The 24,447-nt window shown below is 42.7% G+C and overlaps 1 pseudogene; it reads right to left on the bottom strand.

Annotated features, from left to right (window-relative positions):
• Positions 1-12,419: 12,419 nt before the first annotated feature.
• Positions 12,420-14,052, bottom strand: LOC119519412 (annotated as a pseudogene).
• Between the last annotated feature and the right edge of the window lie 10,395 nt (positions 14,053-24,447).

The raw sequence follows: 24,447 nt of genomic DNA on the forward strand, positions 1-24,447 counted from the left end.
TATCCGTAGAAGATAGTCATGTATTGAAGTCTCCCACTATTATTGTAGATGTATCTATTGCTCCCTTCAGATTAGCTGGTTCTTGTGTCATGTACTTTGGACCTCCTTGATTGGGTGCATAAATATTTATGATTGCTATTTCTTCTTGGTGAATTGTCCCTTTTATTAATATATAGTGTCCTTTTTTGTCTCTTATGACATCTTTACATTTAAAGTCTGTTTTGTCCCTTATTGGTATACTCTGCCTTCTTTTGGTTGCAGCTTGCATAGAATATTTTTTCTATCCTTTCAGTTTCAGTCTCTGTGTGTCACAGGGTCTAAGATGAGTCTCTTATAAACAGCATATCAATGGATCATACTTTTAAATCCATTCTACCAGTCTTTGTCTTTTAATTGGGCAGTTTAATCCATTCGCATTCAAAGTTATTATTGTGAAGGGAGCTCTTGAACCAGCCCATCTTATCCTTTGGTTTTTAGTTGTCAGATCTGTTTTTTCCCTCTCTTTTTTTTCCTTTAAGTTACCCCTGCTAATATTCTTCAGTTCTATGCCCTTCTGTAGACCTCTCTCTCCTTTCTTTTTTTCTCAGCTGGTAGAGCTCCCTTTAGATTTTCTTGCAGGGCAGGTCTCTTGTTAATGAATTCAGCATTTTTCTGTGAAAATTTTACACTCTCTCTCAATTCTGAAGAAGAGCTTTGCTGGATGAAGAATTCTTGGCTGGCAATTTTTCTCTTTCAGAATCTGAAATGTGTCATACGACTGCCTTCTAATCTCCAGGGTGCCTGTGAGTAGTCAGTACTTAGTCTTATGTGGTTTCCCTGGTATGTGGTGAATTGCTTCTCTCTTGCTGCTTTCAGAACATTCTCCTTCTGTTCTGCATTTGACAGTCTGATCATTGTATCTCTCAGAGTGGGTTTACTTGGATTTATTCTATTTGCAGTTTGTTGGCCTTCTTTTGTTTGCATATTTATGTCATTTAGAAAGCTTGGGAAGTTTTCCCCAACTATGTCTTGAAACACTCTTCCTAGTCCTTTACTTTTCTCTTCTCCTTCTGGGACACCAATGATTCTTATGTTTGTTTACTTCATGTTGCCCGTCATTTCCCTGAGATCCATTTCAAATTTTTCGATTGCTTTTCACCATGTTTTCTTTTCTGTGTTTGCATTCCATTGACTGCACTCAAGTTCACTTATCCTTTCTTCTGCCTCTTCAAATCTTCTCTTATGTGTCTCTGGTGTATTTTTAATTTATCACCAGTATCTTTTATTTCCATAAGGTCTGCTATTTTTTATTTACGCTTTCAAATTCTTCTTTATGCTCTTCTAGAGTCTTCTTGAAGACCTTTATGTCTTTAGCCATCTTGTTGAAGTTGTTTTAGAGATTTTTTTTGTAATTCTTTAATTAATTGCTCCAAATTTTGTGACTCGTCCAGCTTTTTAATTTGCTTGTTTGGCTTGTCCATGTCTTCTAGATTATTCAAGTGTTTTATGATATTCTGTTGACTTCAGGGCATTTGCTTGTCTTGATAAGGTTATTTTGAGAAATGCAGGATTATTTGAGCATTTATGTATAATTTGGCAGAGCTACAGCTTGATGGAGTGCTGTTTCCCAATCCTACCAGCAAGTGGTGCTCTTGAGCTGCAGCTTTCTTGCATGCAGTTTCCCAATCCTACCAGTAGGACTCTGCCCACCACACCAGAGAAGCTCAAGGAAGACTGGCTTGAGTCCAAACCGGCTGGGAAAGCAATCAGTACACCAGTTCTCCTTGTGCTCTGGGGGACTTCCTGCCCTGGGGCCGCGACATGAGCCCTTGGTGGTTAGGCAGGGAGCCCACCGAAGGGCACTCTGCAGATCAGACATGCCTAGTTCCCTGCCTGCCACGAGTCTGCGAGTCTCTGGGGTATGGGAGGGGCTCCTGATGGTCAAATGGTGCTTCTCCTTTCCCCACCTCTTGCAGATGCACCCCTACAGAGTTCCGTGGGGGGAGAGTAAATGTAGCCAGTACTTGTCTGCTGCCTCCTGGGTTCACTCACAGGAGCTCCCAGCATCTGGCTGTGGAGGGTCAACCCCAGCTAACTGCCAAGGTGGGTGCACGGGAACAGAGGGTGCTGCTCACTCCCTCACCCCGTGGCCAGCTCATCACTGCAGCCCCAGGAGGCCAACTCAGCCAGGGAAACTCACCCCATCCCTCGAGGCACCATCTCTGGGTGTTTTTGTCCACGTCCCCTCCACGTACTGTGGGGGACCTTCTATTGTTGGTCACACCCTGACACCACAGTTCCAGGCATCCTCCAGCCTAGTTACTTCCATGGAGGAGAACCTCGTTCCACCTCAACCATTCTGCCGTCTTCCATGTGTGTGTTTTAATGCAATTTAACAATTGCATATTTTTAACAAAAGAATAAATACAATTAATAAATTAGTATTGTGTTGCTGCCTCCCTAATAATCAATTAAATGCAAATAAATGTGACAAAGCATTTTTGTCATTTATCAAATTGGCAAAGATTTTAAAATTAAGTGGTAATGCCCTGTATCTGTAAGATGAAAATGAAATGGGCATTTCCTCTGTTTTCAGTGAGAAAGTACAAAAGTACAAGTTTCTGCAGAATATTTTGGCAATATGTAGGCAAAGTCTTAGCAGTAATCACACAGTTAGAACCAGTTATTCCATTTGAAATTATAATCCTGAGGGAGTAGCCAAAGAGATGAGCGAAGGTTTATAAAAACATGTTTATTGCAGCATTATTCATACTCTCCAAAATGTGGAGACCTCCTAAATATCCAATAACAGAAGGATTGGTAAAATAACTTATGACTCAACACTGAGATATTATAAAACTTCAAAATCTCAGTTAAAATGCAATTAGGAAAAAATATGGTGTAAAGCACAGGTTAAAAACTAGTCAATATAATACAGCCCACTTTTTTTAAAAAAAAAAGGATGGATGCAGAAAGGAGAAATTGAAGATAAATATATCACAACATAGGAGTATTTTTAAGTTGTTTACTACATATTGCCAAAAAATTTTGCAGATAGTTGTACCTCTGTACTGTTCTCACTGAGAGTGCAGTGCATGCCTACTTCAATTTAACATCTCACGCATGGGCTGTGGTACTCAATAGCAGGGTTAACTGGAATTATCTCTTGGTAACAGAATGAGAAGTGACCTTTATTATCTTCTTTGTTTAACAAATTTCAGCAATAAGTGTTTATTGATTTCCCAATCAGAAGTACATATATATTTGAAAAATTATTTTTCTGATTCAATTCCCTCATCACTTAGAATAGTAGAGACTGAAAGTTGTTCTGGCATAAAACAGAAAAGCAGTGGCTTTAGAGGAAAGGGCATAGGATTTGGGGTCAACAGACACCAGTTTGCTTCCTTTCTCTATCACTTGCCTATAAAATCCTTTCTTTTTAGCCACAAAGTAGCAAAATGAGGATAATATGGACAATATTGCTGTAAGTAACCACTAACCAACTGTAAGTCTAAATTAGCTTCTTCAGAATGTGATCTGGGGCCACCTACATCAGATTCATCTAGGGTGCTTACTACAACTGCAGATTCCAAGACCTTACCCACACCTTCTAAATTCCTCTCTGGGATTGATAGCCCATAAAACTGCATTTAGAAATGGCTCACCTGATGTTTCTCCTCCAGTCTTAATTATCAAATATATTCTTTAATGGCATGCAGCTTCTTCCAAGTACTTTTAATATCTTAGACCACCTTAAAGAAAGACATTCTTTCATTCATTAACAACAGAGCTCACAAAAGCCCTGTGTAATTTGTTTACATTCAGCAGGTAAACAAGAATATTGACTGTGGGAAAATGACTGTCCTTTTGAGGATATGTGAATGGATGCTTCTTAAATGCTTTTGAAAGTTCAAGATCTATTCTAGGAATCCTCCAAGCCCCCATAAAAAACTGTGCATGTGATTAGTTTCCTCTCCCTAGTCTGCCTGCTCTAACTCTATATTTGACAGACCTCTGCTTTATTTGAAAGGGTTTGATAAATAGTTAGCACTGCTAAAGTTGTTAGACCTTTAGTTTTTACAGAGGAAATGAAAACCGTGAGGTTAAGTAATGTGCCTGAAAATACATAGCAAATCAGTGAAAGAGGGAAGCATAAAATCTATCTCCCAGACTGGATTAAGACACCCCCCGCCACCATGCGTCCTGTGGGTTTTTTGGATGCAGGTAACAGAGGGCTCAGGTGTGTCTACTGCTTGTTCTTGGAGCAAGGAGAGTTGGAATGCATTTTCAAGGACGGGTCTGCTGGCAAACTTTCCACCTTCTCTCGGTGATAAGAGAGCCAATGTCTCCTCCCACTTCCAACATCCCAGAAAAGTAGACTTGGCCAAGAAACCCTCAACTCACACTGCTGGTTCTGAAAGAAAGGCCTGTTTCCTGAGACCCTGGAGCCTGGGTGGTTACAAGACTCTGATCTTCCCCAGCTCAAATGACAAGTGCCAGGTGTATTGCTGGCCTAAAATCTCAAGTGCTGCCTTGAAGTCTTTCAGCCTCACAGGGCCCCAAAGGCCTCCTTGCGAGTTCCTCTGCTCTCACCAGTTATGCTGCCCATGGAGCAGGGAAGGCACCCCACCCAGGAGCTCCCCCATCGGGCAGACCAGCTGCACCCCCACCCGCTCCTCAACCTGACAGCCCCTACCCCTGCCAGCCTGGGAAGTTATTCAGACAAGCCAGTCATATCCTCCCACAGGAACGAGGGGTCCCCTCACCCACCAGTGACTGGAAAGCCTGTCTCCCACAGCCCTGCTGGCTCAGTCTCCACTTGAGTGCCCCATGTGGCCCCCTTGCCCAGGCTGTGAGTATGTGACTGATAAACTGCTGTCTGTCTCATCTGCCCAGTGTTGGGTGCCGTGTGCTTGGCCATCCCCACAGCACAGGAACAGAGCTCCCTCCCTCACCAACAGGGTGAGGAGGAAGTGATCAGATCGCCAGGGAGTCGGACCTACAGAGAATAAGTAACAGAGATAAACCTTTAGTTGTGTGGGCAGCTGTATCAACAGACTGCTTGTTATCACAACAAGCATTTTGTTTTTAAGATTCACAGTAATAAACAATATGTCATAACAGCTGATGAAGTCTGTCTTGTGCAGTGACTTTCCATACGTGGCTTAGAGTGGTCCCTTCCCAGAATCTTCCTTCCATTTCCTACCAGCTGAAAACAACTGTAAGGGAATCCCCATTAACATCAACGTAACTGACCATTGATGCTTTATATCTAATTCACAGTTCAGCCCAGAATCCACAAATGTTTTACTCACAGGTCAAGCCATGTCACAGTGAGACTGGATCTAGTGCTCCCAGGCACTAAGAGGCAATCTCAGCCATTTGCACATGGTATCCCACTGCCACCTGCTAGGACTGTGAGAAACAAGCACTGTTCCTAAAAAGGAATAAACGCTCACCCAATTGTGGAGAAGAAAAGAATTTATTCACGGTCTTGCAAGAACAGGCACACAACCAAACTGTGGTGGTTAGCTCCCCAAACAATAGACCCAGCACTATTTTATTCCCTGTGCCAAACTCTCAAGTCCCTCCCTGTTTCTCCAGTGGCTGGATACTTCAGAGGTTACATTCTATTCCATAAGCCAAACCAACTGGCACAAATTTGAAACATGCAGCCCGCCCAAATTGGAAACATTTGAAAAAAGTCTCCTGTGCAAACTTGAAACATTTGAAACAAGTCTCCACCCCTCTTTCCTTTGTTCTTTAACTGCATAGCCATTCTGAGCTAGTTTGGCAATAAGTTATAAGGCTATTTTAGGAACCGCCACCCCTACCCCACCCCCACCCCCCAATTCTCCATCTTGCAAGCATAGTGGGCAGATAAACAGGAGGACCGGCCACCGATTACAGCTTGGCTTCTTAAGCCTCTGCCATTCCCCTGAGCTGCCCCCACCCTGTGTGAAAACTAAACTTAATCTAATTCTCACAACCATTTGCACATGGTATCCCACTGCCACTTGCTAGGACGAGCTCGAGCTCGAGCTCCGATATCTCACCAGGATGGTTACAGCAGCCATTCCCACAGTCCTGCCATCCATTCCCTCCCAAACCACTGGGTCTCCTGATTCATTTTTTAAGCAGAAATCAGAACATGCCTCTCCCCTTCCCGAAACTCTTTTAAGAACACCCCACCCCTCTTAGAAGAACATCCCCCTTCTTTACACACCCCTGAGAGACCCTGCATCCCGGGGACCCCAGCTACCTCCCCAGCCCAACTCTGTGCGACATGGTCCCGGATCCTGACGTGTCAGCCCACTGGCATTGTTCGCTGATTCTGGGGATGCACCAGATCCTTCCTATCCACAGGCCCTCACGGAGCTGCTCCCACTGCCCTGAGCACTTTTATACCATCACAGGGCATGATCCTCTCCCCGATGTTCAGGTTTTAGCTTAAAAGTCAGGTTGACATGGAGAAGTTGTCGAACCATTGATGGCAACCCTTTAGTGAAATCAACTCATAAGTTCCTCATGAGACTATTTCTTAATAACACAGGATAGAAAAGCAGGTGCTTGTGAGCCACCGTCATTTCCTGTGCTCCGTAGGGCACGTGGTTGGAGGGCACTTCCTGGTCCGCTGTAGGGGTGGGTAGAATTAAGAGAGTAAAGTTGGCTGATAGGACGTGATTCATTTTCAGGCCAGAGACTTTAAATGCCGTTAACAAAATTGGAGCACAGGGCTGAGCACAGCCTCCAGCTTCCTGTAACAGACATCCAGCACAAATAAGAGACTCCTTTTGTTGTTTGAACCCATTGAGATGTGGGGGCTGTTGATCAATGCAGTAAAATGTAGGCAAATCTGATTGATACAAGAGTGGAATAAAGTGAGACAGAACAGAAAAGAGAAACTATATAATAGTTAAAACTATATAATGGAGAGTAAGAATAAATATGTTTCATTAAAACTTTGCTTGAGTTTGATATTTAAATAAATGCTTACTTGTCTGTAATGACAAATGTCCTTGTTGCAGTGAGTCAAAAAGATGTGAGAAATCGTATTACATGGAGGCTTTCCAGAACCCCAATCACATAATTAAATGCAAATTTACCATATACCACATTTCTACAGTTAATGTTTGACATTTGAAAGCACTCAGGTATTAAAATCTCTCTTTTGTGACCCTGGAAGATGTGCAACCATTGGTGTGTGCGGGTTTCTGTTTGGGGGGACGGGAAAATTTTAGTAGTGGAAGGTGGTTGAAGGTACCTCAACACTGAATTTGATTAGTCCCGGTCAATGGTGGGCCTGGGCGTGGTTGAGATGGGGAAGCTTATACTGTATATATATTCCCACGATTTTTTTTTAAAAGAGACGATGACAATTAAACTCAGTACATGATTCTGGATGGGATCTAACAAGGAAAAGGTTCAAAGGGACGTTATGGTAATATATGAAAAAGTTGGAATATAGACTGTAAGCTTCATATCACTGTTAAATTGCTTGAACTTGATAACTGCACTTTAAGTGGTTACATAATTGAATATCCTTTTTCCGAGGAAATGTACTTAGAAATATTATGTGTTTGAAGAGAGTGATGTATACAACCTGTAGTCAAGTGTTCAGAAAATGGATTGATAGAAACATAGATGGATAGATAGATGATTGATAGAAAGAATGATATGGCAAAGGTGGCAGAGGGTTAAAATTGTTGGATCTGAGTATATATATTAAAAAAGGAAGTCACTTGAGTCCTACTGATTGGATGGGGGTTTGCCCATGTTTATAGAGGCAGGTTTAGGTCAGGCTGGCTTTATTTTATATTGGGTCAAATGTAACAAATTAGAAACTCGATTGACTGTGTTGGCCGATGTGTTGAGTATCAGATTCCAGAAAAAGAATCTAGTATATAGAAGGAATTTATGACCTAGGGACCCCGCAGCTTATCTCAGAAAAACCAGGGGCGACATATACTACAGGATAAAGGCTGTTCAAGGCTGTTCCGGCCAGGATGGCGCCTCGATCCCCAGGGGGCGGATAAGGCAAGATCAGATATGCCCATAAGATGAACAACCAGAAAGGCCTGCTCTCCCTAGATAGATAACACAGCTACATTTCAAAGAAGAATAATGCGTCAGAACCCTAGCAACCAATCAGCCCAGAAATTAATAGGCGTGTCCAGTCGAGGCACAGGACACGCTCAGCAGGCACTCTCCCCCCCCAACACCGTCCCATCCCAACGTGGGTTTTTCCTTTAAAAAATGCTGCTCTCAGATAGAGAGCTGGAGCCATTTCTTTCTTTCTTTTTGCTGGCTCCCACCTGCTTCTTCCTCTAATAAACCTTAAATGCTCTACTTAAACCATGACTTGCTGCATTGTGTGGATTCCTGAATGACTCCAACCTAACATTGAGGATTTCATATTTCAAAAGATTTCAAGAGGGAACTCAGTGGGAGTTCAGAGAGGAAGTTGGGCACAGATTTTGTTTTGTTTTGTTTTGATGGGTTTTTGTTTTGGTTCAGGGGTAGGTCCTCTCCAAAGAGGAGGCAGTGACTCCTCAGCTCCATCTGATTGTTGGCACTTGGCCAGTGGACCCAGAGTTGTCAGATCTTCAAAGATCGCAAGATAAGTCAGAAATCTCAACATCAATGAAAATTCTTAAACTTGAATCTTGGAAATGAATTCATGGGATGGAAATATGTTGAGTGGACCAAATAAACCACATTTCAGGTTAAGTCCGGCTGAGGGTCTGAAATTGCCCAAGTCACGTGCACTGAGAGGTGTTTTAGTTTCCCGGCTGCTGAGATAAATACCATGCAATGGGTTGGCGTAACAACAGGAATTTATTGGCTTTGGTTTCAGAGGCTAGAAGGCTTGTTTCCTCCTTCGCTTCCTTCCTTGCTTCCTGATCTCTTCTTTGGAGATTTTTGGCTTTTGCATCACGTGATAATGCATGTGGTGGCATCTCCTTTCTCATCTGGGTTGCATAGACGTCCAGCTGCTGGCCACTCCCCCAGCTTCTCTTCCCATGTCCAATTTCTGTTGTGCATAAGGACTTCCACCTTACTGCATCAGGCCACCTGCATTCACTTTGGACACACCTTAACTAATACAGTTCTTCAAAGTTCCTGTTTACAAATGGGTTCACACCACAGGGCCAGGGGTTGGGATCTGAACTTGCCTTTTGCTGGGGACGTGATTCAATTCCCGACAGCAGGTATGTCATCTCATGCTCCTGAAGCAACGAAAATTGCTCCTTCAACCACTTACCTACTCATGAAACACCAAGTGCTCCGACACAGCCTCCACCAGGCACTGTCCTCCCCAGTAAGCCAAAGAGAACGTTGAGATGCAGGGAAATCCAGAGGCATGCCCAGTGCCCACACAGCCTGCATGTGGCCAACAGGGGTTGGCAACCAGTTCTACCTGGATCCAGATACAATTTCCTTAACTGCTGCTGTGCTGCCCGCCGCTCCCTGTGCTTTCCCTCCAGCATGGCTACTCTCCGTCCTCCCCAGCACCAAGGCACACAATGGCCCAAGTGACAACTGGACCAGAGTCCCCCCCCCGCCCAGTCCCAAGCAGCCCTGGGCAGGAGCATCTCTTCCTGCCCCTGCCCCCCTCCGCCTCCAGCCCCAGGAAAGAGCCAGCGGAGAAACGCCTGAGCTCAAGGCAGCTCGGGCTGGCAGTGCTCCTGCTCAGGGTGAAGTAGAAGCTGTTGTTTCCCCTACAGACGTCTCTGTTTGGGTTTGTACACACCCAAGTGCTGCACACAGAAATCACTCTTAATATAAACACGGTGGGCTGACTCACAACATATCCACCGGGTGTGATGTATAATTTCCCAATCTCATCTGTCTTCCTGCTGGAACTTCCCAGGTAGGTCTTGGCCAGTGCACACCTCGCTCATCCTGTCCGATGCTGCTTTTCTCAGGGTCTGTCTCTCTCAGTCCCTCATTCATTCTTCCTTAATTGAATTGAAAATAAGAACTGGGAAAAGAGATTCTAACCAGTGCCTTCAACCATGAGGCATCTTAGGACTCAAAGTCACAAACAGACCAAGTCCCGTCAGCAGCGTTGGCTCGTTCGTGGTCCACTTCAAGGGCGAGAGGCCCCCAGGGAGTCCAGAGCAAGGGTCAGCGGAAATAAAGTAGACTCTGGGGCCAGAGAGACCCAAATCCAGGTTATATTTCTGCAATCTTGGGAAAATCATGTATATTTGGATTTTTGTTTTGTTTCTGTTTTGAGGGATTCATTCAATTATAAAATTGTCTCCATATTATTATTATTATTTTTTTTTAAATGTACAAAGTTGTTTATTTTTCTTGGCAATTTAAAAATACATAGCCATTTAAACTGAATACACATTAAGTTAGTGTTTTATTTCCTTTCTATACAATTGTTATTACCAGGAACTGCTCCATTCAGTTAAAACCTAATGAATACCATCAACTTTTCCTGTCTTATATTTTTTAAGAGCATTAGTACATATATAATGCTACCCTTTTCAAAATGCTTAGAAAAATTACAATATCATAGTTCACATAAAGCCCTTTAAAAATCTGATGTCACAGAGTTGTAGAAGTTAAGGGTAAATAATGACACACTCTTCCTTAGGAGGACCCCTTGGTAGAGGAATTCAATACTAAGCAGGTTACGTAAACATAAGAAACAATCACAATTTTTAGTACCAGAATTGTTGCCAACTTGCCTGAAGTTCATTTGTCACATTTTAAAATTCCAGCACATACGATGGCACAGAATTTTACATTTCATGATTAAATCAGGTAAGTGATGGTAGTTAAAAATTACATTCCTAAAATATGGGGACCTGATGTTATTGCTTTGTTTAAAGTGTGACTATAAAATAGAATATTTTAAAAACATAAATACCAGACTTTTATCAGATTCATTTTTCCTTTGCTAGACACTTAAACCAGTAATGCTGCTATTCAAATTGATATTTTGGAATTTCTTTGTAACTTAGTCATAAAAACCAGTCTTACTTTATGTTGCACTTCTCTACTTTAATTTTAAATGGGCAAAAACAATCCCTTTTTTTCTGCATTATTATTATATTCTGAATTAGTTTTCCTCCTCAAATCAAGTATATTCTAAAAGAGAAAAAATGGTCACCGTTAAGTATATTTAAAAAGTGAACGTAAGATAAAACAGAAATTTGGAAACTGGAGTTTTAAAAAGGTTTTGAGGAAAAGTTGCATCACTGGAATAAATGTGAAGCTTTAACTTCACTATTTTGAGGATATAACATTCATGTAGTGTGTATACTAAGAAAAATTATACTCATACCTTATAATTCTTAAAAAGTCTCAGAAAAGTGATAAGTGAGGAGCTCTGAGTGCCAGCAAAGCCATTTTGTCACCCCATGACATCAACATTAAACATTATATTCCATTCATCTACCTGTAAAGATTTCACATTTTTTCTCTCATTTCTTTTAAATACATTTTTCTCTCTTAGTCTATATTCATTAACAGCAAAAGTGCATTCAAGTCCCTGATCTAGTAATATTTTATACTTGTGGCACCCTTCTCCATAAGTACATATTAGCAACATCTACAATACCAAGTCTATTTTTTGAAAAAGCATTATTTAAATTGTGGGTCTTAGTTTTTATGGTATCTAAAGATTAAAAGATTTCCCCTTGTATTGGAAATACAATTTCAATCACATATTGCCTTTTTAAATCAATGCAACCTTGTAAAAGATTACTCACTTTCTAGTTATCTTCATTATTCTAAATTAAACTATTTAGAAAATGATTTAAGTGAAAACTTTTTTATTCCTCTTTGTGGTTTTGTGAATGAGTATTAACATAGTACATTATACTTTCAAATTCCACTGCTGAGGTCTAACATTTAATCAAGTTTTAGATGCTGCCTATATTCCTTTTTGCTTCCAAGAAACCTGACCCTTTTCCACGCAAAAGGAGGCATATATTAAGATTGTATATTAACAGTTCAACTTAATGAATGCAAAAAAAATTTTAAAACTGGAATGGAATTGTTTGGTCCCATGAAATTCCTTGATTTTAGATTTTATTATGTCCCAAGTTTTGACTGTAATGATAAATAATTTTCCCTTAACAATTCTGAGTTGAGGGATAAGGGGAAAAGGATTTATAAACAGTAGCCTTGTTGCTCTTCATTGTCATGCTGTCACTCACAGTGTCATTAACATCTTAGCTATACTTTCTTTGGACCCTGAAATAAGTTGGAAAATTCATCATTGGTACTTTAGAGTTTAACACTTGGGGGGAAAAAAAGTGGTTTTGTGCAACCATGTCTGGAATTCCAGTTAAAATTCCATTAAAAAACATGCAGAGTGAAGATTTTCTTCTTTTGCTTCCTGTACATAAGTGAGGAACTCTACACAAGTTCTTTATATTTTGGCAGATTTGTGCATATAAAATAGGCTACTTGACTTATAAATTTTCTCCTGGCTGATACTGTGGCTCTGTAGCAGTGAAGTAGTCTTCCAAGAAGGATTGAATGTATTCAAATGTTGGTCTTTCATCAGGGTCCTTCTTCCAACAGAGGTTCTTCAATTCATGTAGGGATTCTGGACAGCCCTGAGGGCATGAGGGCAAGGCATCCTATACCCCCGTTCCACCTGCTCCAGCACTTCGCGGTTTACCGTGCCTGGATGTGGAACTCTGCCCTTTGTTACCAGTTCTGTCTGTAGAATTCCAAGTGACCACACATCGGACTTCATGGTAAATCGGCCATACAGTGCAGCCTCAGGAGCTGTCCATTTGATTGGGAATTTTGCACCTTGTCTTGCAGTATATTCCTTGTCTTCAGTTAACCTTGCTAAACCAAAATCTGCTATTTTGCGTGCAAGGTTTTCTCCTACAAGAATATTAGCAGCCCGAAGGTCACGATGGATATAATTCATTCTTTCAATATATGCCATGCCATCAGCAATCTGAGCAGCCATATCAACCAGTTGTGGGAGCTTCAAATACTTTCCATCTCCCTCCTTAAGGAAATCTAGTAAACTCCCTTTAGACATAAATTCAGTGACAATGTAAATTGGCTCTTCAGAAGCAACCGCATAGAGTGGAACAAGTTTATCATGTCTTAATTTCTTCATGATCTGAGCCTCTTGAATAAAAGCTTCTGGCATCATCGTACCTGGTTTTAGTGTTTAATTGCTACTTTTGTGGTTCCATTCCATGTTCCCATCCATACTTCACCAAAACATCCTTGTCCTAGTTTAACCTCTAGTCGCAAAGATTCTCAAGGGATTTCCCAAGCATCTTTTGCTAGACCTTGTGTCTGGGGTTTCACAGTTGGACACACAGCTGTTAACTCATGGCATAAACCATCAGCATGCTCTGTGTAGTGTTTCACTAATTTCTGCAGAGTATCAAATTGTGCTCTGGTTGTGATACAGTATCCACCATTGTCAAGCTTCCTAATTTTGTAGTGTTTCACATTGTCACCTCTTATCCCATCCCAATCACGAATAGAGAGGGAATAAGCACCTTTAGTAGTTTCACTCTCTCTTACCAAGAAAATACCTCGTTGATTTCCAGGGTTCAGAAGTAATCTTTCAGCATCTTTTCTTCCCATTTTGCCAAAATACCATTCTTCTGCCTGAATGGAATCTGCTGGTGCTACATAAGTGTTAGGGATATAACCATTCTTTCCTGTAGCAATTGATCTTGCTTCCCACCAGTCTCCTTCCGTATTGTTAATTATCTGCAATCTTTCACCCTTCTTAAATGAAAGGTGTTCTGTAGTTCTAGCTTCATAATCATATAAGGCCACAAATACAGTAACACCACCTGTTAAACCAGTAGGATATGAAATTGGCACCACCGAGAATGAGGAAGATGCTCCTCCAAAAGGTGTCACCCCTGAGGATCCTCCAAATGGTGTTATGGAAAGATTGCTAAAATTAACAGATGTTCCCTTCGCTGATGATGACGGTGACATTGCAGTGTGTTCTGCCCCATAACGGCTGATACTTGTGCTCACAGGCTCTGGAGTGTTTTCAGTTCTATATTTAATGGATGGACTTTTGTTCTCTTTACTTTTAATGCAGCCCATTATCAAATAAAATTCTGGCAGCCACAGTGGACATGAGTTGTGTAGACAGTTCTAGAAATATTCCCTCTTGATGCCACCTTCCACTTCCTGTACCCTGGCCGCGTTCGCCTGAGGTGCTGCCGCGGCAGCTCAGGTGGAGGGGAGGGGGCGGCGGGCGGCGGCAACTCCATGTTATTTTTAAAATTTTATTTCTTGAAAGGCAATACATGCCAATGCAAAAATAAATAAATAAATAAATGAAAGGGTACTAAAAGGTATGCAGTGAAAAATAAGCTCACATCAGTAGTCTCCTAGTTCTTGAGCTAGATTGTGAGAACTTGGGCATTTACTTTGTTGTTATTCCTTCAGGTATATGTTTCTGCATGTGAGAGTCTCATTGTCACTCCTGAATCTGGTTTAATAGTTTCCCTTTCCAGTTGGTTGCAGATAAAGAAATAGATTCATGCACAAAAATGCACAGGTATTAGTACAATCCCTTTTTCACACATATGGTACCAAACTGTACCTAGTGTTGTACATCTTGCTTTTTTCACTTAAAAGTATATCTTGGTGAATGTCAGTACAAAAATGCATCTCGGTCACTTCAGTGGTCCTTTGGTACTCTAGTTTAGGGCTGACTTCTCCGTATTTTACCCAGGAGACATCTACTGACAGACATTTATGTTGTCTCTAGTTATTTCCCACTACAGTGTTGCCATGTTCATCCTTGAACTTATGATTGGGTGCAACTTTTCTTAGAATATCCATGGAATACATTTGTAAACAGAAATGTTCGGTCCTAAGATGCATATGTTGAATTTAATAGATATTGCTGCAGTGTTGGGATTAGACTTTTACCTTAACCAGTCCCAGGTGTCTCATCTGTAGAAAGTAGACAGTCCTGAATAACACACAGAAAAAAATATTACTTCTCTCTCTTCCTTGGGTAAATCCCTGTTAAGAATTTCTATTTTCCTTCCCTTTTCTCTACCCACTCCTCAACCACAAGGACCTGTTTTCTCTTCCTCAGACAGGTGAAGGTTTTCTGCTCCAGGACCTTGGCACTTGCTCTTCGGACTCCCTAGAACACCCCGGAACATCCCCTCGGTCCCCACTTAGGTCCACTGGGGGCCTCTGCTTGGGAGTCTCAATTCCCACGAGTGGCCATCTTCTGATCCCCTAACTTAGAAGTGTGCCCCACTCCCCAGAGCCGCTCCCTGTCACAACTTTCATTTTTTCCCAGCTCTTGTCACTGAACTCATCTTTTCGCTCGTCGATTTCCTTGTTGCTTTCTGCGTCTCACACCCACACGTTAGCTCCATGAGTTCTGGGCCTGGCCTTCCTCCTTCGCCACATCTGTGCAGTGCCTGGTGAATGGGAGGTGAGGAGTGGTTATTGGCAGACACTGACGACTGAACGCGTGGGAGTCACTCACCTGAGCAGGTTCTCTCTTGCCTGGGAGTTCACAGATGAGAGGAAGAGGCGAGCAGAAGCACTAATGGCGTTTGTGACTTCCCTATAAGTCCCTGTTTCCTAGGGCTGTTTATGAGACGCCTCTTCCTTGCAACCTGGTAAGACCAAACCCAGGAAAGCGCTTCTTGAATGACGGAGTAGAGTGTCAAAAACTCACTCCTCCAAAAAAAAAAAGAACGCTGGCAAAAAAGTGTCAAAATCTATTTGTCAGAACTTTGGAAATTAACCGAAGTCTTGACACGATTCAAGGAAAGTTTATTCAAGAAACATGACCACACCTCAGTAAAACCTGCAAGCTTTGTGGCATTTTAATTTGCCCTATTCCCGTCGTCCTCTCCGCAGCTCCACGGTAGCCTGGAAAACAAGCAGCCTGGCAACCACAGTCAATTTGCAAACCAGCCACAGAGCAAACTCTGGAGGGGACAGAGTGGGTTTGCAGTCCCCCTAAAGCCCCATTCCCAGATAATTGTCGCTGTCCAACCTGCCTGGAAGCTCCCTGGAGAAGTCCCATTTGCAGGCGTTGTCTTTATTTGTCAGGACTCAGTGAGGAAAGCCCTTTCCTTAGATTGCGTGTTGAAAAGGATCAGCAGTTTGGTGCACGGAAGGGACTATTTATCTGTCGCTGGCTGGGCACAGATGAGGAGCTTCTGTCCGAGGGCCAAAGGGAAGGTCATAGTCTGCTGGACACAAGCTGCATAATATGTAGGTGACGGACACTCCTTTCCTTGAACTGTCTTTCTCCCACCTTCCACAGAAAGCAGTGACATTGGGGACGTTTTTAGGACAAACCTTAGCAGAGGATAAAGTTGCTTAAAGCAACAAGCGAATCGATAGTGGGGATGGAAGAGGGCGGACAGCGGTCTCCACCTTTGAATCTGAGTTCTCCTTTGGCGACGAGCAGGTGGTGGCTTCAGAGGCAAGCCTGCACCCACTAGTCACTGAGAAGGCTCTGGTCTCCTTTTATTCTTTCTTACATGAAGGCAATTGTGTAGTTAATAAGGGAAATTTAATGAGAATTTCTTGGTTATCAGGCACTGCAGAAAATCCTTCCCAAATGACTGCTATCCTTTACAGATAGTATTAGAGAGAGTGTGTTGGCATTTGTTGTTGTTGTTGAAATGACCTTTTTTTTTTCAGGAATTTTAATAACAGTTTTATTGAGATATAATTCACAACACATAAAAGAAAAATTCACATCGTAAAATGCATTCTTTTAAAGAGTACAGTTGAGAGCATTTTAATATGTCTATTGAGTTGTGCAATAATCAACACAATCTGATCATCATCACCCCATAAAGAAACCCCATACTGATTACAGCCACTCTGTATTTCCTTTTATCCTACTCCCCAGCAATCGGTAATCTATTGTGTGTCTCTATGGATTTGACTATTCTGGGCACTTCCTATAAAGGGAATCATTTAGTATGTGGCTGTTTATTTTTGACGTCTTTCATTTAGCATCGTGTTTTCAGGGTCCATCCATGTTATAGTGTATCTGAGTACTTGATTCCTTTTTATGGCAGAACAAATTGTCTGGATATATCACATTTTGTTTATTCGTTCCTCAATGGATGAACATCTGGGTTGTTTCTACTTTGGGGCTATTATGAAGGACTTGCTGTAAATGTTTGTTATAAACATATTGACATGTTTTCATTTCTTTGTGTATATGTCGGGAGTGGAATTTTGGGGATCTGTAGTGAATCTGTGTTTGAAATTTTGAGGAGCTGCCTGCTGTTTTCCAAAGGAGCTGCATGATTTTACTCTCTCACCTGCAATGTAGGATGTGGCAATTTTCCAACACCTGCACCAACTCTTATCTTCCTCTTTGGATCAAGCCATCCTGGAGGGTGGGAAGTGGCTTCTCACTGTGGTTTTGATTTGCATTTCCTTAATGGCTAATGATGCTGAGCACATTTTCATGTGCTTACCAGCCATTATCACATATTCTTCAGAGAAACATCCCTCCTACCAGCTTCATCAAGGCTGACAGGAACGGTGCTGAAAGTAAGGCACAGTCTCTGATCTCACAGAGCTTGCAGGTGAAGAACTGGCAACACACTGGTTCTTTATTTGTTCCTTCATTCACTTGGGGTAACCTTGGACAAAGGGACTACTTCACATTTAAAGCACAACAGACTTCTGGACCTCAATGATCCTCAACTGGTTGGGGGAGCTGGTGACGCTCAGCTCCCACTCACCCCCAGAAAGAAGCTGTGATGCCCCATTTTTTCCCACTCATCTCAGCCATTGACATTCTGAGCCTCACTGCTTGGGGAAATGTGACCTTCCGACACTTGCCCTGTGGTGTTCCCGGCTCGCTGACAGGTACCATGGGGGCTTTACCTACATATGACCACAACCTGTCCACAGGAGCCCACGGGAGAGGAGACCCAGGGAAGCACAGGGAGTCACGGGAACAAGCCACCCAGTGCTGGCCTGCCTCAGTCTCCCTATCCTTCCCCGCTGGAAATCCAGATGGGTGGCCGTCTTCATTTTTATTCCCATCTAATGGCACGGTGCAGCTGTCCGTCATCACCTCGTGACAAAGAGGCACAGCAACGCCTTGTGGGACGATGCTCGCAACACCCTGTTCCATTGTCCTTTTCAGTCCGAGAGGCAGCAAGCTCAGGGCTAGGTAGACAAGTGGCAAAATAAATCAGGGGCTGTGCCCCACCCACCTCCCCGTAGAAGTGCCCTGGTTTTACATGGCTGCTTCCCAAATGGGAATTTTGAAAAGGCCACAAGGGACAGTCACAGGAAAACCTCAGTTGTGAGGGGTGTCAAATCCCATGGTGGACACATGGCCCTCCCACGTATTAGAACATGTTCTGCCCCACTCGGACAGCTCACTCTGCTAAAGAATGGTCTCTCTCTGCAAGCTCCCCTCCCACGCAGATAGAGCATAACATTACAACCTGCAACTAGATTTGAGCTCCCCTGTCAACCAAAGATAGATATTTTCCGGTGGAAGAGCTGGTTCTGGGCAAATTGAAAAGATTAATGAGTCGGCCCTGGGTTCCACAGCAATGCGTCTCCTGTGTTTTTCTAAAAAGCCCTGATCCTTTTGTTCTGTACCCAGAAAAGACCCCAGCAGCTTCTCCATAGAAATAAATGAAGGCATACTTCCTTCCCTTAAAGGCCTCAGTGTTTTCAGCTCAGTCTTTAATGAAGGGATATTCCCTCATTCTTTGTTAAAGAAATTTCTGCCGGGAAGTAGAAGTCTGAGCAGAAAACGCTTCACTGGTGCTTCGTGAGCTCACTGATGCTAACAACTGGATTTCACACGTCCCTCTCGAGCCAGCCCCCTCCCCGCGCCTGACATGCAGGGTGTCATTTGGCGCCATTGTACAGGTGGTTGAAAGTCAGCCCCTAACAAATACACAGCACTTCACTTTGAAAAAACATTTTGAAGTTTCCACTTCAATACAGTGGGTTGAACAGATGCTTTAATCTTTCTTTTGCCCCCTGAGATCCCCTTAAAATGATGGTGAAGGAGAACAGAGCTGAAAGGTCCATCCACCACTTCTCTGAAGGTGCTCAATGAGGAGCAATCAGTAGATCCGCCCTACATTGAAAACAGTTCCGAAGGACGGAAAGCAGATGAAGCAGTGGTAAATGATAAAGCAGGCAGGATAACCTTGATATAGAACTGAGGTTAAATGAATGTGAAATTAAGAAGTTCACTACAGTATATAAATATTACAAACTTTAAAAAATAATGCAATTAATAAAAATTAGGAATGGACAGAGAGAGAAATGAGACGCTGGCAATTCCTTCATCTCTCCAAGATGGGAGTTGGTCTCAACTGGCTAAAATTGACTGAAGACATAAAGACAACAAAAAAAAGGAGCATTTCTAATGATGGCTATAAGCATTGAGTTACTTTTACTATACTGCACACATTTATATATTCTGGATATTAAACCCTTATCGGTTATGTAGTTTCCAAATATTTTCTCCCACAGAGTTGGCTACCGTTCCTCTTTTTGACAGTTTCCTCTGATGCACAAAAATATTCAGTTTTGTGGCAGTGCCATTGATCTTCCTCTCCTATTTGGATGCCTCCAATTTCTTTTTCTCACCTAATTGCTGTAGCTAGAACTTCTAGCACAATGTTGAATAACAGTGGTGACGTGGGCATCTTTGTCTTGTTCCCAATCTTAGAGGGAAAGCTTTCATTGAGTACAATGTTAGCTGCACTTTTTATGTATGCCCTTCATCGTGTTGAGGAAGTTTCCTTCTTTACCTGTCTTCCAAAGCGTTTTTATCGAGAAAGGATGCTATATTTTGTCAAATGCCTTTTTTGCGTCAACTGATCTGATCGTGTGAGGCCTCCCACCCCGATTTCTTTTTTTTTTTTTATTTTATTTTGAAATAAATTCAAAGTTATAGGAACAGTTGCAAAAACAATACTAACCCCATACACAGAATTCCATCATACCCTGACCCCCCTCCCCCGATAGCTCAATCCTCCAACCTTAACATGTTGTCACATCGCTATTTCTTTCCCTCCCTGTCTGTCATCCATCATCTATTGCTCTCTCTTCTGAGCATATGAGAGCTAGCTGCACACATCCTTGAACTTACACTATAATTCATGTATACACTTCCCATGAACAAGAACATTCTTTTATGCAATCCCATTAAGCGCAGCTAAGAAGTACAACAGGTTCAACAATGATACAAAGCTTACATTCTATATTTCCTTTACCTTATGTCTCAACTGTGTCCCTTTGAGCCACCTGTCTTCTGTCCTCTAATTCCATCCAAGTTCAAGTTCATCCTTGACATTCGATCATCTATTTAGACTGTCTTTTTTTTTAATTGTGGGAACATATACACAGCCTAAATGTTCCCATTCCACCCCCTCCCTAGCCTTCCATTAGTGGGATTAATCACCTTTAGAATGCTGTAATGCTCTTTCCCACCATCCATTACTAGAAATTTCCCTTCACCTCAAACAGCAACCCCACCCTCATTTCTTAACTCCGCATTGCCCCTTCCCCCATTTTTCTTAACCCGAACTCTACTTTTCATCTCTGTGGTTACATTCTCTGATAGTTTCTTTCTGTTTGCTGTGAGGGTTAAAATTAACCTCTTAAATCCATATCAATCTTGTTTTTCTTTGATACCACCTCCACTTCAATAGGGCACATAAACTATGTCCCTATACTCCTCCATTCCCCTACCTTTTTATAGTTGTTTAAAATTACATATTTTACATTGAGTTCAAAACCACTGATTTGTCATTAGGGTTTGTGTAATTTATATCATGTAGGAAGTAAATAGTGGGGTTACAGTTCAAAAATTATTGACTTCTATTTGTATTCCACTGTAGCTGGAGAACGTGCCCTGAGTATATTCAATTTTATTTTTTTTTTTTAATTTCTTGAGGCTTGTTTTATGTCCCAGCTTATGGTCCCTTCTGGAGAAAGATCCGTGAATGCTAGAGAAAAATGAGGGTCCTGGTACTTTGGGATGTAAGGTTCTATATATGTCTGTTAAAATTCTCTATATCTCTTTCTTCTTTCTGTTGCTTCTCTGTTGGTAGGGTTCCCTTTAGAATCTGAAGTAGGGCAGGTCTTTTATTGGCAAAGTCTCTCAGGATTTGTTTGTCTGTGAAAAATTGAAGCTCTCCCTCAAATTTGAAGGAGAGTTTTGCTGGATAAAGTATTCTTGGTTGGAAATTTTTCTCTCTCAGTATTTTCAATATGTCATACCACTGCCTTCTCGCCTCCATGGTGGCCGCTGAGTAGTCACAACTTAGTCTTATGTTTCCTTTGTATGTGGTGAATTGCTTTTCTCTTGCTGCTTTCAGAATTTGCTCCTTCTCTTCAGTATTTGAGAGTCTGATCAGAATATGTCTCAGAGTGGGTTTATTTGGATTTATTCTATTTGGAGTTCGCTGGGCATTTATGCTTTGTGTATTTATATTGTGTAGAAAGTTGGGGAAGTTTTCCCCAATAATTTCTTTGAATACTCTTTCTAGATCTTTACCCTTTTCTTCCCTTTCTGGGACACCAATGAGTCTTAAGTTTGGACATTTTGTTTTATCTATCGTTTCCCTGAGATCCATTTAGATTTTTTTGATTTTTTTCTCCATTCTTTCTTTTGTCCTTTCATTTTCTGTTCTGTGGATTTCTAGGACACTGAGATGTTGTTCGACTTCCTCTAGTCTTGCATTGTGATTATCCAGAGTCTTTTTAATTTGGCCAACAGTTTCTTTTATTTCCATAAGATCTTCTATTTTTTTATTTAGCCTTGCAATGTCTTCTTTGTGCTCTTCTAGGGTCTTCTTTATGTAGCTTATATCCTGGTCCATGGTCTTCTTGATGTCCTTTAAATCCTTTGCCATGCTTTTGTTCCTCGATTGTATTTCTTTAATTAATTCTGCGAGGAACTTTGTTTCTTCAGATAACTTGATTTGTGTGTTTGGAGTTGGATTCTCCATATCGTCTGGTTTTATCATATGCATTGAGATTTTCTGTTGTTTTTGGCCTCTTGGCATTTGCTCTGCTCAACAGGGTTCTTTCAAGTTGTAAAAAAAAAAACAAATCTAATTTTTCAGAAACACTGTTTGGTGGGATACACTTTCTCTAACTAACCAGCAGATGGCGTCTGTGAGTCACCTATACCTCTCAAGTCAGTTCTCCACCTTGTCCCCGCCGTGAGTGGGGAAATGATTCTTGTGGGGTCCAGCCGGAGAACTCAGCCTGGGTGTGTTGCTGGAGCTGTCTGCCCTGAATGCGGGGCGCGTGTACGGGTGGTCAGGGAGGAAGGATAGCCTCAAAATTCAAATCCCCCTGGTTCCCAGAGATTCAAGGCCGCCGCAGGAGACCAAGCCTTCATTTCATTTCAGCCCCAGCTGCTGCCCCTCTCTCTCGATGTCCCACAAACTTGGCGTAGTGTCTCTGTGATCTCCGAGCAGGTCCCCCTGCCCAGCCACGCTCCTCCAGGACCACTGCTGAGAGAATGCTGCGCTACCTCATCGGTGCCCGCTGTCCCTCAAGGGAAGCCCCGGGCCACCGGGCTGAGCTGGCTCGTTTTCAGCCTTATGCAAAAACAGCCAAAGGGGGCGTCTCCACACCCTCCTCCTCACTCAGTTCCTCCTTCCCAGCTCCGGGACAACTGGCGGGGCTCTGGGCTGTGGGCACGGCCCTAGGCAGGGGTTTATCCAGCCCTCCCGGGAGCGAGCTGCGAGCCGCGGGGATTCTTTCAGCTTCTGGCTCTCCGCTCCATTCCCCCGGCCCCAGGGATATCTGCAGCATGCTGTCTTCCAGGCCAGTCACCGAGAGGCTGGTCCAGCCTCCTCTTGCTGTGTTTTGCTGCGTGGTTTCCACAATTGCACCTGCAGCCGCACCCCAATTTCTTTTTGTGCTGTATACCTTAATTGATTTTCTTGTCTTGAACCACCCTTGCATGTATGGGATAAAACCTGCTCTGTTCCTGGGGGTGAGGGCTTCCCCAGCTCTCCCAGTCTGGAGCAGTGAGCCAGGCAGGAACTAGTGGACCACCAACTCCTGGCCCTGGGGTGAGGATGGGCGCTGCAGTTGAGCGAGTCACCTGCTGCGGTTTCCCCATCACAGTCTCCATGTCTTCATCCACCTCTTCCTGTGTGTTGCTCGCTCCTGCCCTGTTGTCCCAGCCCCAGAACAGCTGCCTTGGGCAGTTTCTGCCTGTCCTCTGCGTGTTTTTGATTGGGGAGTGAGTTCTGCCATTCCTTGTCCTTCATCTTCCTGGAAGTCATCCTGTAACACTGTAAATATATTTAAAACTGCCCCTGTGTTTTAACTGTGTCTTTTATAAGCACACAGACTTAATGATGAAGACAACTTATAACAATGTCCATGTCTTTCTACATATTGGGCCTTTTGCCAAGAGCTGTGTCCGTATTTCCATGTTTAATCCTCAAAACACAACGATGAAGGAGTTCAGGTAGGAATTACCTGATCCCTATGGGAAACCGAGGCTCTAAGACCTGAGTGACTTCTCTGAGGTCACAGAGCTAAACGGGGAACTGAGACTCAGTCTAGGCAGCCGGACATCCTATACCAAGGTCAGCCAGACGGTCACTGTGAAGGGCCAGACCGGAGACATTTCAGGCTTGGGGTTTCTGTTGCAGCTGCTCAACTCTGCTGTTTTGGGACCAACATAGACATAAAACAAGTCTTTCGTGGCTGCATTGCCAACCATATTTTTTAAGTGTACCGCGAATAGTCATGATATTAATAGAACTTTGAGAAATGTATCATGTCACATTCCTCCTACGGAAGCTCCCAGAAGTCTGTTTCTGACGGGCGCCGACCAGCACCCACCAATCTCGCTCCTGATTTATCTGGCTCTTTCCCTGCTTCCACCTAAAGAAAATACACATTAGCAAAGGTTTGCCTGAATCCATGCAGGTCAGTCTGACCCAACATCTTCATGATTTTTTGTTGCTGTCGTCGTTCTGCTTTTCCACTTATCTGATTCCAGCTCAGTCTCCAGGAGCAATCCTTTTTATGTTTTTATCTTTTGAGGCACACCAGGAAATGACAAAACATCTGAAGCCTCTGATGTGGACATCGTTGTAACAGGTTTACTGCATTTAATTATCGTGGCTCATGTACTGTAATAACCGTTAGCTGTGGGTGGTTGAGTTCCGTCCAGCCCATTAGAAGTGCAGCTGCCCGCTCCTTGAACCTATGTAAGAAAACATTTGGAAGGTACACAGTTTTCATCTGGTCAAACAAAGATGCTTAGTTCTGGTCATTTGCACACTGTCACCACTGGACATACATTTTCCTTGACGTTTTAAAATTGCTTCTTTCGACTGTGAAACCATTTGTATACAACTGAGTTAACAGCTGTTTGCAGAACACCTTGCTCATTCTGGTTTATAGGAGAACATAAAAATGCCATCTGCCAGAAGTTTATTCTGGAAACCTACTGCCAAATAG

The sequence above is a fragment of the Choloepus didactylus genome, chromosome 23 (genome assembly GCF_015220235.1).
Source record: "Choloepus didactylus isolate mChoDid1 chromosome 23, mChoDid1.pri, whole genome shotgun sequence".
Lineage (NCBI taxonomy): Eukaryota > Metazoa > Chordata > Mammalia > Pilosa > Megalonychidae > Choloepus > Choloepus didactylus.